A 14,648-nucleotide genomic window follows, 5' to 3' on the forward strand; every position below is an offset into this window, starting at 1 on the left:
GTGTAAATCCTGACCCCCAATGTGCCCTGTGTTATAATACTATGAGTCAACAGTCCATTATAGCCTAGGACAGACTTAAAAGACACTTTCACCATTTCTTAATTCATTTAATCTGCTCTCAAAGTCAGTTGCATTGCTCTGTCTTTATATTCAGAAGAGCGGGGAAATCGTCCATGATCTCTGTTGTTGAGTCGTGTCCGACTCTTTGAGACCCCGTGGACTGCAGCACACCAGGCGTCCCTGTCCATCACCAACTCCCAGAGCTTTTTCTAACTCATGTCCATCGAGTCGGTGATGCCATCCAACCATCTCATCCTCAAACTCATGTCCATCGAGTCGGTGATGCCATCCAACCACCTCATCCTCAAACTCATGTCCATCACGTTGGTGATGCCATCCAACCATCTCATCCTCAAACTCATGTCCATCGAGTCAGTGATGCCATCCAACCATCTCATCCTCAAACTCACGTCCATCATGTTGGTGATGCCATCCAACCATCTCATCCTCAAACTCACGTCCATCATGTTGGTGATGCCATCCAACCATCTCATTCTCAAACTCACGTCCATCGAGTCAGTGATGCCATCCAACCATCTCATCCTCAAACTCACGTCCATCGAGTCGGTGATGCCATCCAACCATCTCATCCTCAAACTCACGTCCATCGAGTCGGTGATGCCATCCAACCATCTCATCCTCTTCCTTCCCCTTTTCCTCCTGCCCTCCGTCTTTCCCAGCGTCAGGCTAGAAACACTCTCATTTTGTATCCTTTTTTTTTTTTTAACCCACATAAGGCAGTCTGAACGCTGACTTTTCTACATTCCTGCACCCATATATAGCGCTGGGACATTTCCTTTAATTTTTTTCTGTCTCCTCTGCGGTCTTATCTGTATGCTGTGAGAACTGGGTCGGGTAATCTTATGTTCATTTTAGAAGTCACAGCTCAGACGAACATAAAATTACCTGACCCGGTGAACTCTATGCTCTGCTATTTGGAAGCGTGCTTAGGCAGCAAGAAATTTCTGGGAGCTTTTGATGTTCAGTGAACTATCGGTAATTATTTTCCTAATGCAGTTAAGTTGATCCAATTGGCCTGATTAACTTAAAGAGTTCTCTATAATATGGAAATTCATTAACGGCTGACCCTTGGTGTCATACAGTACGATTACTGCTGATGAACTGGGAGCTCTGACCTACACGTACTAAGGTCCAAGGCCCAGCCTGGCTTGCCTTTCTGCTCTCATCTGGCCTGCCATTATTATTCTCCAGTGGAGAGAGATGAACAGGATGTTTAGTCAACAAATCCTTTAGAGAAGGCAGAGCCCATAATCCCTTAAACAAGGGAAATAGGAGCTAGCTAAGTGTGGCCTGACCCATGCCAAGCAGCTGTCATTCACAGAAGCGAAACTAGAAATGTTGTTGCTGAGATCCTAATGTAAGGAGGCTTCCAAAGCTTCTTTCGATGGCAACAGCTATGGCAACTGAGTAATTGCTGCTGTTGTTTACCTGTTCAGTCACCTTGGACTGTTTGCGACCCCATGGACTGTAGCCTCGCCAGGCTCCTCTGTCCAAGAGATTTCCCAGGCAAGAATACTGGAGTGGGTTAACATTCCCTTCTGCAGGGGATCTTCCCAACCCAGGGATCGCACATGGGGCTCCCACACTGAAGGCGGATTCTTTACCATCTGATCCACCAGGGAAGCTGTAACAAGGTCTCCAAAGCTTCTTTCAATGGCAACAGCGCTGTGGCAACTAAGTAACTGATGTTGCTGTTTAGTTGCTCAAACAATTCAGACACTTTGTGACCCCCATGGACTGTAGTCCGCCAGGTTCCTCTATTCATGGGATTCTCCAGGCAGGAATACTGGAGTGGGTTGCCATTTCCTTCTCCAGGGGATCTTCCTGACCCAGGGATTGAACCTGCGCCAATAGCATCCCCTGCTCTGGTGGCCAGGTTCTTTACCATATCTGAGCCATCATAGTTCCAAATGGACATCCTTCTTAGCTGAGCCTGCAAGAACTGAGATGCAGCCTGTGAGCATAGCTGCCCCAGATTCCCAGGAAAGCTTTTAAGCTTTTAAATCTACAAAATGCTAACTGCCACCCTCAGAGACTTCTTGAACTGATCTGAGATGCACCCCTGGAAAGGGAATACTTGAAAAGTGCCTTGGACAGAGGAGCCTGGGGCGGGGGGTGGTGGTGGTGGGGGCTACAGTCCATGGGGTTGCAGAGAGTCGGACACCAGTTAGTGACTAAATAGCAAGAGCACTAGGGGAAGTCTTATACACAGAAATGTCCAGGAAGGTGCCTCTCTTCCCCAGCTAAGAAGGGTGCATTCACCGTCACCCAGGAAGTCTTCTGCAGGGACAATGTCTAATGTATGTAAGATGCAGGAGCCTTCATCTAAGGGAAATGATGCACGTTAACACTCTCGGCAACAGAAGTAGCTTTGCTGATACTCAAGGAATCGGTGCAAAATATCACCCTCAACATCTCTGTTGCCTTTTTACTGGAAAAGATCCCGATGCTGGGAAAGATTGAGGGCGGGAGGAGAAGGGGGCGACAGAGGATGAGATGGTTGGATGGCATTACTGACTCAATGGTCCTGAGTTTGAGCAAAGTCTGGGAGATGGTGAAGGACAGGGAAGCCTGGCGTGCTGCAGTCCATGGGGTTGCAAAGAGTTGGACACAAATGAGCAACAGAAAAAGAACAACGTTAAATTTGTAGCCTATGTTTGATAATGGTGATCCCAAATACCGAGGGGACGCAGTGATTATGCTGTCAGAGAAGGCTTGGCAACCTTCAGTTCTGCAGGGCAGCCAGCAAGGGGAGATGCTGATTTGGGTGCTGAGAAGTGACCTAGGTTGTTTTGCTCTCAGGGATATAGGTTTATCCTTAAAATCTCCCCTCTCCCTGGGACCAGGCTTCCCTGATAGCTCAGTTGGTAAAGAATCCCCCTGCACTACAGGAGACCCTGGTTCGATCCCTGGGTCAGGAAGATCCACTGGAGAAGGGAATAGGCTACCCACTCCAGGATTCTTGGGCTTCACTGGTGCCTAAGCTGGTAAAGAATCCGCCTGCAATGTGGGAGACTTGGGTTCCAACCCTGGGCTGGGAAGACCCCCTGGGGAAGGGAAAGGCTACCCACTCCAGTAGGCTACCCACTCCAGTATTCTGGCCTAGAGAATTCCATGGACTGTATATAGTCCACGGGGTCTCCAAGAGTCAGACAAGACTGAGCAGCTTTCACAATGTAAGCCCTGAGACCAACCTGCAAGGACTTCACTTCAAAGGCTTTGCTCTGTTTTGACTACACCTGTGGCTACAGACACCAGGAGAGACTCTGCCAAGACATTATTCCTGATAGTGTTCCTACCAGGGGTGCGGAAACCACATTTTGTTAACTGTTTTTTGTCCAAACCATACGAATGTGTATTACCATAGGTATTTGATCTCTGTGCCATGCGTCATAAACAGATATCTGACGATGCCCCTGGATATCAGAAAAGGCACATCCTGCAACTGGAGGCTGAAAGGAGAGACAGCGGGTGAAGTTTTGATGGGAAATGCTCCCTTCTGTGCAAGGAAGAGAAGAAAAGCAAAAAGCAGACAAACAAAAAACTCATGATCTGAAAAGAAAAAGGAAGCTGAATGTTCACCGCAGCACTATTTAAACTACCCAGGACATGGAAGCAACTTAGATGCCCATCAATAGAAGAATGGATAAAGAAAATGTGGTACATACATGCAATGGAATATTACTCAGCCATAAAAAAAAAAAGAAACAGAAACACAGATTTCAAGAAAAAGCTTATGGTCACAAGGGGCGAAGGATGGAGGAAGGGAGAGTCAGGGAGCCTGGGATGGACATGGACACAATGCTGTATTTAACATGGAGAACCAGCTGCTGGACAGCACAGGGAACTCTGCTCAGTGTCAGGTGGCAGCCTGGATGGGAGGGGAGTTTGGGGGAGAATGGATATGTGTATATGTGTGGCTAAGTTCCTTCACTGTTCACCTGAAAGTACCACCATATTTTTAATTGGCTATACTCTAATACAAAATAAAACTTAAAAGACATAAAAACAAACAAAAATAAAGTCCACATCAGGCTGGAATTTGAATCCAGATGAAAAAAGATGCATTTATCCCCTTGGAGTCAAAAGACCCTTCGGAGAGATGAACAGAACTTTTAGTTACTGTCTATTAAAACCTGGAACACCACCAAGAAATGCTAATGGAAGAGAAGCTGAGTTTCACCTCCTACCAGACGTCAATTCATACTGCAAATAAAATCAGGTCAATGCAGGTACAAAATAACACTCCCAACAATGGTGCATTATTTTAATTTTCAGATATAGTGATTACAGATAGAGCTGTACATATTACCTGTATTTTTCTTGCACATAGAGTATTACACACATTAAGTGTTATCACCCACTCACGTCCTAAGTCTTTTGCAACGCCATGGACTGTAGTCCGCCAGGCTCCTCTGTCCATGGCGATTATCCAGGCAAAAATACTGGAGTGGGTTGCCATTCCCTTCTTCAAGGGATCTTCCCCACCCAGGCATCAAACCTGGGTCTCCTGCATTGCAGGAAGATTCTATGCTGGCTGAAACTCCTGGAAGGCGCTATTACTATTATTATTACAGGCACTAGTATTACAAGCATTGGGTGTGGTATACCGCATCCTCACTACACACTAAATGGATATCAAAGGAAACAACTTTTCGTCTCTGCTAAGAGTTCTCCTTCTATCTTCAAGGCTGGATCTATGATAAATTACATCTAAGGCGGCCTCCGTCTGTTATCTCCCCGTTGATAACAAACATTTGATGCCTCAGCTGTCCTCTAGGTGCTCATGATTATGGAAGAGTAAGTGAGGGTTGAGACATGGTCACAGGTGAGATGAAACGTTGGGGACGTGACATTCAGCGCCACGTGACAGACTTTCTCGGTGGTCCAGTGGCTGAGAATCCGCCTGCCAATGCCGGGGACATGGGTTCCATCCCTGGTCCGGGAAGATCCCGCCTGCCTTAGGGCAACTGAGCCCGAGCGTTACAGCTACTGACTCCATGTGTGGCAACGACCGAAGCCCCATTTTCCTCAATGAGGAAAATCACCACAGGAGAAGTGCACGTCTTGCAACGCAGAGTGGCCCCAACTGGTTGCAACTAGAGAAAATCCCTTACACAGCAACAAAGACCCAGGGCAGATAAAAATGTAAAAAAAAAAAAAAAAAAAAAAGCCACATGACGCTGAATGTGGGATTCTTGAATGGGGTGGGGTGGGGGGAAGCATTCCTTCATTCACGCGGAGGTGAGTTCCATTCACAGTGATGGAATTGGACACACTGGAATTTAGTCACAAGGTACTCATGTCATTGCTTAAGCTGACCCTCCAATACCTTGGCCAGCTGATGGGAAGAGTCAACTCATTGGAAAAGACCCCAAAACACTGAAGGCAAGAGGAGAAGGGGGCGACAGAAGGTGAGATGGTTGGATGGCATCACGAACTCAATGCACATGAGTTTGAGCTCACTCTGGGAAATACTGAAGGGCAGGGCGGCCTGCTGTGCTGCAGCCCACGGGATCCCAAAGAGTCGGACACGACTGAGCGACGGAACTACAACCTCAGCAGAGACTCAGGTAGCTTCTAGGTTTATATAGAGTTTTACTTTTCTAAAACCAACTCTCCCCGCCTTTTTGCTTCTGCTCCCAAACAGCTAATCTTCTAGTATCAAACTTAAAACTCCCTCACATATTGAAACAGATTTAGAATATGCTTGTATTTTTCTCCGCGGTGGAAATAAAATTGCCAGAGGGAAATCTTCACTGACAGTCTCATTCCAGTGCTATTTTCCCCCTGGTTTTTCATTTATATTACATTCTAATTTCTAACCTGCTTCAAAGTGTGTGGTTCAAGAAAATTAAAAAGCAAATGCGATTCTCTCTGTAATAAGCATTATGGGATTTGGTTTCCCATAAAGAAGCTAGTATTATGTAAAGGTGGCTTAAGAGGAGTTGAATAATATATATATATATATTTTAACATCACTGAAGGAAGCTGTTTAAAGCCCCACTAGGATTTCAGTTCAGGATTAAGTAAGAGCTGAAACAGTCACACATTCTATTGTTCTGAAATTCGGTTCACTCAAATATGAAACGGAAAGTCCAATTTCCAGAAGTAATGTCCCAAATTAACTATCCATCTGTGCGGGGAGTAAATATGATTACTTTTGCTGTCCATATTTCTACTCTTCACTGATTATTATTTATATACGTCAATAAAAGAGGAAAGAAATGAAGATGACTTTCTAAAACTATCTCATTTTCCCTAATAAGACAGTTTTAAATGCCAGCTGGACTTTTGAAGTATTACAGTCATTTAAACATTACCCGACAGGTTATGGATTTCAACTAGTCTCTTACTTGGATTTACTGGTGGCTCAGTGGTAAACAACCCACCTGGCAATGCAGTAGACGTGGGTTTGATCCCTGGGCCAGGGAAGACCCCCTGGAGGAGGAGACGGCAACCTACTCCTATATTCTTGCCTGGAGAATCCCATGGACAGGGAAGGCTGGCGAGCTACAGTCCATGGGGTTGCAAAGAGTCAGACGCCACTGAACGATGATACCATTACCCATGCTCTTTTGTATTACACTTAAATTCAGCCTGTGATATTCCACCCCCCCCCCCATGTTTACTAGGCTTTTGTATCCAATCCACATTCGTATAATGAATTGGGATTTGTTTCTCGTTTCTGTTTCCTTAGCCTCTCAATACCACAGTAAGCTCTGTTGGCTTTATCCCTTTCATGAAAAGCCTGCCAACATGATGAGTTAGAAACTCCATTTTGCAAATGGGATCTAATCAAACTTAAAAGCTTTTGCACAGCAAAAAAAAAGAGACTATAAACAGAGCGAAAAGACAATCTATGGGACGGAAGAAAAATTTGCAAACAATGCAAATGACAGGAGCTTAATCTCCCAAAAAACACAAGACAGCTCATACAGCTCAATAACGCACAAAACAACTCACTCAAAAAAATGGGCAGAGACCTGAACATACATTTCTCCACAGAAGAATTATAGATGACCAAAGGACACACGAAAAGGTGCTCACCATCGCTGATTATCTCAGAGAAACGCAAATCAAAACTACAATGAGCTATCACCTCACACGGATCAGAACGACCATTATTTACAGTTTACAGACAATAAATGCTGGCAAGGGGAAGGAGAGAAGGGAACCCTCCTACAGTGTTAGTGGGAATGCAAAGTGCTGCCTCCACTAGGGAAAACAGTATGGAGGTTCCTTAAAAAAAAAAAAAAATAGAGCTACCATATGATTCAGAAATCCCACTCCTGGGCACGTATCTGCAGAAATGCATAATTCAGAAGGATATACACACCCTAATGTTCATAGCAGCACTTTTTACGATAGTGAGACGTGGATACAGCTGAGTCACAGTCTCCTGTACATATTTACCGCAACTTCTTTATCCATTCCTATGTGGGTGGACACTTAGGTGGCTCCCTGCTGCTACTGCTGAGTCGCTTCAGTCGTGTCCGACTCTGTGCGACCCCATAGACGCCAGCCCACTAGGCTCCTCCGTCCCTGGGATTCTCCAGGCAAGAACACTGGAGTGGGTTGCCATTTCCTTCTCCAGTGCATGAAAGTGGAAAGCGAAAAGGGAAATTGAAGTCGCTCAGTCATGTCCGACCCTCAGCAACCCCATGCACTGCAGCCCACCAGGCTCCTCCATCCATGGGATTTTCCAGGCAAGAGTACTGGAGTGGGTTGCCATTTCCTTCTCCAATGCATGAAAGTGGAAAGTGAAAGTGAAGTCGCTCAGTCGTGTCTGACTCTTTGCGACCCCATGGACTGCAGCCCATCAGGCTCCTCCATCCATGCGATTTTCCAGGCAAGAGTACTGGAGTGGGGTGCCATTGCCTTCTACATTGCTCCCACGTGCTGGCTATTGTGAATGGTGCTATGAGTATGTCCTTTCAAGTTATGGTTTTCTCTGGAAATATGCCCAGACTCTAGCACATTTTTTTTTTCCCCCAAAGAACCTCTAGTTTCCAGAAATAATTCATACATTAAAGACTTACAGGTATGCTTCCATCTGTTTCTTTCTCAGGACTCAGGAAGTCTTGCTAACGACCATCAGCCCACCTGGAAGGGAAACAGAGTTTGGCTCAATTGTAGTCTTCCTCCAAAATACTTCCGCTGTGCTGGTTGGGATCCCGTTTTGAATATTTGCCGCAAAGACGCTTTATTATTCAAACACTCGAGGTTTCAAAACATCACATGCTTGTAGGTGCTATTTATAATCCACTGAGATACGTTCTAAGCTTACAGAAGATGAACTTTTCACGTTGAAACATGTTTACGACAGGAAAGAAAGAAGGAAGATGGTGGAAGTCCAGCAACCATAATCCAGCGTACATAGGTTTAAAGTTGAGACTTTCCACTCAAATGTTTACTTTAAAAAAAAAAAAGGTAAGAGGAAGTATGCATTATTCTCATAGCATATTTGTCCTCCTCTCAGCCTAGACAACCCTTTTCATGAAACTGTCTTGTATCACTCACGTGAAGACAGGGTTATTATTCATTGACTCATGAATAATACATAGGATTTTTGTACGCAATTTTTTACATTCTGATGAATGTATCATTCTGCATTGCCTCATTTGCACACAACACTGGCTCATACATAACTAGTTTGTTTGATGAATCCATTCTCCATGTTTCACCATTTCTTCATGTAGTGTTAATTCTGTCCCTGTTCCTAGGTAAGTAACGTGAAGGTTCTGTTTTCCTTTCCTATTCCTCTCTGTCTCACGGCCCCCACTGGACTGATCCAATTTTGATCAGCCCTCTTATCCTCCATGGGTTTGTAATTTGATGTTTGTTTCCTATTCTTCAGTGGTTAATCCTCACATTTTAATACATGCATACAAAATATATGTAACTACTTGACATATCTAACTTTCTCCTCAAAGACTGAAGAATCTGAAAGTATTTTAAACCTTATCGTCACCTGCCGTCTTCCATGCATTGTTTTCTAGGATTGTAAATCCAACATTTTCGCACATTATAAACAAAAGTAAACAATTATTTGGACCACTGTAGATATAAGATCATGGCTCAAAAGGGCTCCATACACAATCACATATTTTGCTCCTAGGTTTAACTGTCATGGACTTCCCTGGCGGCCCAGACGGTAAAGAGTTTGCCTGCAATGAGGGAGACCCAGGTTTCCTCCTTGGGTCGGGAAGATGCCCTGGAGGAGGGAATGGAAACCCACTCCGCTACTCTTGCCTGGAATTCTGTGGACAAAAGAGTAGCTGTCATGTTCTACAAACATACAGGCATATTTCTGCATTGTGTGTTGTAAAGATTTATGCCACATTTTCATGTTTTGCGAATAATTCCCCCCCCTTTTTTTTATAAATTGAAATTTTGTGGCATCCTGCAGTGCCAAGATATTCACTATCTTTTAGCAATAAAGTATTTTTAAATTATGGTATGTAATTTGTTAGCTATAACACTCCTGCACACTTAATAGATTGTACTATATTAGAAACACAACTTTTGTATACGCTAGGAAATTAAACTTGCGTGACTCGCTTTACTGTGGTATTCTAGACTCAAGCCCGCAATATGTGGGCATGCCTATATTCTCTGGAAATTTTATTTACCAGAGTCCCAGGGAGCTCCAGTAGCTTGAGTGTGTACATGCCTGAAAATATTTTATGGGCTCTTCCATCCTGAGTGACACTGTAATTTGCTAATCAATTACTTTTTGGTGTTTATTTCCATGCAACTCTTTGAAGCTACCTGTGGTACGGGCTTCCCCGGTGGTCTAGTGGTTAAGAATCCACCTGCAAATCCAGGGGATGAGTTCGATCCCTGGTCTAGGAAGATCCCACACACCACGGGGCAGCTCAGCCTGGTCGCCACAACTACTGGGCCTATGGGCTCTAGAGCACATGCTCTGCCACAAGAGAAACCACAGCAACAAGAAGCCCCCGTGCCACGAAAGAGTAGCCCCCACTCGCGACAGCTAGAGACAGCCTGAGGATGGCAGCAAAGATTCAGCTCAGCCAAACATACGTTAAGTGGAAAAAGATATCTGCGGTATCTTGTAACCTACCACTGAATGAAATAATGTGTTTTTTTATTTCTTTATATGTAATTTTTTAAAATAACAACATTTCAGCTCACAATAGTTTTACTCTTTTATTGCATTTTATGCTTCTGTGTTGGCATTTGGAATTTCCTTTTCCTGTTTTTCAGGCAAGTAATGGTTTAGAATATTTTCAATCCAGTTTCTATGTGTCTGCAGTTCAACAGGGCAGGGTTCCCCAACCTCTGGGCCACAGACTGGTATGTCCTCTCAGAATAAGCTTAGAAATAAAGTGCACAGTAAATGCAATGTGCTTGAATCATCCTAAAACCATCCTCCTTCCCCGGTCCATGTAAAGATGTCTTCCACAAAACTGGTCCCTGGTGCCAAAGATGCTGGGGACCACCGACGCTATCTGGGTTCTCCCTCATCCTTCTCAAAGGATGCGATACAGCTTTCACTAAACTGAGGCAATGATTTCTGTTTTCACTTTCGACTTTATGAACGTGTATCCATGCCTGGATGCAAAGCTTCTGTTCATGTATCAAGCACTTTATCAGAAACAGGTTTATCAAGTCAGCAGAATCTAGGTCATTTCACTCAAGGAAGTTACACTATCAGTTCAGTTCAGTTCAGTCGCTCAGTCGTGTCCGACTCTATGCGACCCCATGAATCGCAGCACGCCAGGCCTCCCTGTCCATCACCAGCTCCCAGAGTTCACTCGGACTCACGTCCATCGAGTCCGTGATGCCATCCAGCCATCTCATCCTCGGTCGTCCCCTTCTCCTCCTGCCCTCAATCCCTCCCAGCAGCCGAGTCTTTTCCAAGGAGTCAACTCTTCTCATGAGGTGGCCAAAGTACTGGAGTTTCAGCTTTAGCATCATTCCCTCCAGAGAACACCCAGGGCTGATCTCCTTCAGGATGGACTGGTATATGCATCAACGAATCTGTGGTTTTGATTTGATGCAATCATTGCTAGGAGGCTGCAGGAATGCTTTCTAGAGAGGAGAAGAGTGTTTACCTAACACTGGCCACCTACCAAGTGCTTACTGCGTAAGTCTGTGAGTGGGTGCACTCAGTCAAGTCTGACTCTTTGCAGCCCCATGGACTGTAGCCCCACCTGGCTCCTCTGTCCATGGGGTTCTGCAGGCAAGAATACTGGAGTGGGTTGCCATGCCCTCCTCCAGGGGATCTTCCCGAACCAGGGATCGAACCCACGTCTCTTGCATCTCCTGCACTGGCAGCTGTGTTTTTCACCACGGAGCCACCTGAATTTCAAAACGAGTGGTATCTGAGCAGGAGAGAAAGACAGCTGGGAAGAGAAGCAGGCTCAGGTAGGTTTATGGAGAAGGGTGAGTATACAAGGGTGTTTGGCCCAGTGGGTGAGGGGTAGTTAACTGCGGTTTCTCATTTCTTTAGCAGTTGGGAGGCAGGGTGGGTCCCCACATTGACAACCTTTTCCTGAAGCCTGGGATAGGCAGGGTAATGACCATTATACTCACTGAAATGATCCTCTGAGTATTGCAAATCATATCCTTATAACACTCATAATGATGCTGTGATTTATCTGTATTTTTCACGTATTCTGGGGAAGGACAAGCCCCCACACCACAACCAGAGAGATGTCCCTGCTTGCTGCAAGCAGAGAAAGCCCGTGTGCAGTAACAAAGACTCAGCACTGCCAAACATAAATAAACAAGTAAGTAAAATAAAATACACAGCAGAGAAAAGTGACTTGTACCACGACTGGTTCATACAAGTCCTGGGAGAGGTGAATGTCTTTGGAGTTATGATGTGTGTCTAAAGGAGGGCTTAGGAGATCCAACCAGTCCATCCTAAAGGAAATCAACCCTGAATATTCATTGGAAGGACCGAGGCTGAGGCTGAAGCCCCAATCCTTAGGCCACCTGATGTGAAAAGCTGACTCATTGGAAAAGAGCCTGATGCTGGGAAAGATTGAAGGCAGGAGGAGAAGGGGACGACAGAGGATGAGATGGTTGGATGGCATCACTGACTCGATGGACATGAGTTTGAGCACGCTCCGGGAGATTGTGAAGGACAGGGAGGCCTGGCGTGCAGCAGCCCACGGGGTTGCAAGGAGTCAGACACGACTGAGCGACTGAACGATAGCAACGAAGCAGGGCTTTCTCATGACATTTCGTCACAGACGGGGATCATCTGGCGTGCATGCCCGTCTGAGCTCAAACTTCATCCACATGGAACTGCTGGGTCTTTCCCACAGGAGCAAGCAGTTCTGGTTCCTCTTTGGTCCCTGTTGTGTTTGCATAACAGAGGAATAACACCTCTCTGAGAGTCCCTGCCTCAGTCAGCTGTACGAGTGGAGAGGCCAGCGGCGTGGGGTATCCGAGTGAGATTAAGGTTTCCAATCAGAGTCTCACCTAGGTGCTGGAATGGAGGTATTCAGTAGATGTGATCAAGCCCATGAAGAGATGAATGAATAAGGAAGATGGAGTCCATATATACGGGACGTCCCGTACACAACTAGTGGTAACGAATGTGCCTGCCGATGCAGGAGACGTAAGACACACGGCTTCGATTCCTGGATTGGGAAGATTCCCTGGAGGATGAAATGGCAACCCACTCTGGTATTCTTGCCTGGAGAATCCCATGGACAGAGGAGCCTGGTGGGCTACAGTCCATGGGGTTGCAAGGAGCTGGACATGACTGCTGTGACTTAGCACACACAGTCCATATATACAAATGAATATTACTCAGCCAAGAAAGAAGGAAACTTTCCCATTTGCAGCCACATGGATGGGCTTGGAGGGCATTATACTAAGTGAAATAAGTCAGTCAGTCAGTTCAGTCTCTCAGTCATGTCCGACTCTTTGTCACCTCATGGACTGCAGCACGCCAGGCCTCCCTGTCCATCACCAACTCCCAGAACTTGCTCAAACTCATGTCCATTGAGTCGGTGATACCATCCAACCATCTCATCCTCTGTCGCCCCCTTCTCCTCCTGCCTTCCATCTTTTCCAGCATCAGGGTCTTTTCCGATGAGTCACCTTTTTGCATCAGGTGGTCAAAGGATCGAAGCTTTGGCTTCAGCTTCAGTCCTTCCAATGAATATTCAGAACTGATTTCCTTTAGGATGGACTGGTTGGATCTCCCTGCAGTCCAAGGGACTCTCAAGAAATAAGTCAGAGAAAGACAAATACTGGATAACATCACTGAATGAAATAACGCCATTTGAAGCCACACGGATGGACCTGGAGATGGTCATAGTAAGTGAAGTAAGTCAGACGGACAAAGACAAATACCATTTGATATCACTTATGTGCGGCATCTTAAAAAATGGTTCACATGAACTCATTTACAAAAGAAACAGAGGCACAGATATAAAAAACAAACTTGTGGCTGAGCGCCGAAGAATTGACGCTTCTGAACTGTGGTGTTGGAGAAGACTCTTGAGAGTTCCTTGGACTGCAAGGAGATCCAACCAGTCCTTTCTGAAGGAGATCAGCTCTGGGATGTCTTTGGAGGGAATGATGCTGAAGCTGAAACTCCAGTACTTTGGCCACTTCATGAGAAGAGTTGACTCATTGGAAAAGACTCATGCTGGGAGGGACTGGGGGCAGGAGGAGAAGGGGATGACAGAGGATGAGATGGCTGGATGGCATCACTGACTCAATGGGCGTGAGTCTGAGTGAACTCCGGGAGTTGGTGATGGACAGGGAGGCCTGGCGTGCTGCGATTCATGGGGTTGCAAAGAGTCGGACATGACTGAGCTGAACTGATGGTGACCAGGGGCTAAGGAGGGAGAGGGACAGATCTGGAGATGCGGATTGACATATACACACCACTATATATACAACTGATGAGTAATATGTCCTTAGAGTAAAGCACAGGGAACTCTACGCAATACTCTGTAACGATCTATAAGGGAACAGAATCTAAAACAGAGTTGATATACGTGTAACTCGGTCACTTTGGTACAGAGGAAACTAACACAACATTGTAAATCAACTAAACGCCAATAACAATGTAAAAATAAAAGTAAATAACACAAATGAATGAACCAAACCAGAAGCGGACTCACTGACGCAGAGAACGACCTTAGGGTTAGCAAACAGGAAAGGGAGGGAGGGATAAGTCAGGAGTTCGGGATTAACATACACACACTCAAGCTGAAAGTCGGTTAGTTGTGTCTGACTCTTTGCAACTCCATGGACTACAGTCCATGGGATTCTCCAGGCCAGAATACTGGAGTCGGGTAGCCTTCCCCTTCTCCAGGGGATCTTCCCAACCCAGGGATCGAACCCAGGTCTCCCACATTGCAGGCGGATTCTTTACCAGTTGAGCCACCGGGGAAGCCCAAGAATACTGGGGTGGGCAGCCTGTCCCTTCTCTTCCTGAACCAGGGGATCTTCCTGACCCAGGAATTGAACTGGGGTCTCCTGCACTGCAGGCGGATTCTTTACCAGCTAAGCTATCAGGGAAGTGTACACATACCACTCTGTTCAAGACAGATAAACAACAAGGA

The 14,648-nt window shown here is 45.7% G+C and overlaps 1 protein-coding gene across 11 annotated transcripts in view; it reads right to left on the minus strand.

The window, feature by feature from the left end:
* Positions 1-14,648, minus strand: part of LOC138929705 (zinc finger protein 665-like) — a 170,482-nt gene that overhangs the window by 59,388 nt on the left and 96,446 nt on the right. For all 11 annotated transcript variants that reach the window (XR_011446014.1, XR_011446016.1, XR_011446015.1 and 8 more), the window contains one exon: positions 8,124-8,187. The gene's annotated coding sequence lies outside the window, so the exon portion shown is untranslated. The remainder of the gene's footprint in view (positions 1-8,123; positions 8,188-14,648) is intronic.

Source organism: Ovis canadensis, chromosome Y (assembly GCF_042477335.2).
Source record: "Ovis canadensis isolate MfBH-ARS-UI-01 breed Bighorn chromosome Y, ARS-UI_OviCan_v2, whole genome shotgun sequence".
Lineage (NCBI taxonomy): Eukaryota > Metazoa > Chordata > Mammalia > Artiodactyla > Bovidae > Ovis > Ovis canadensis.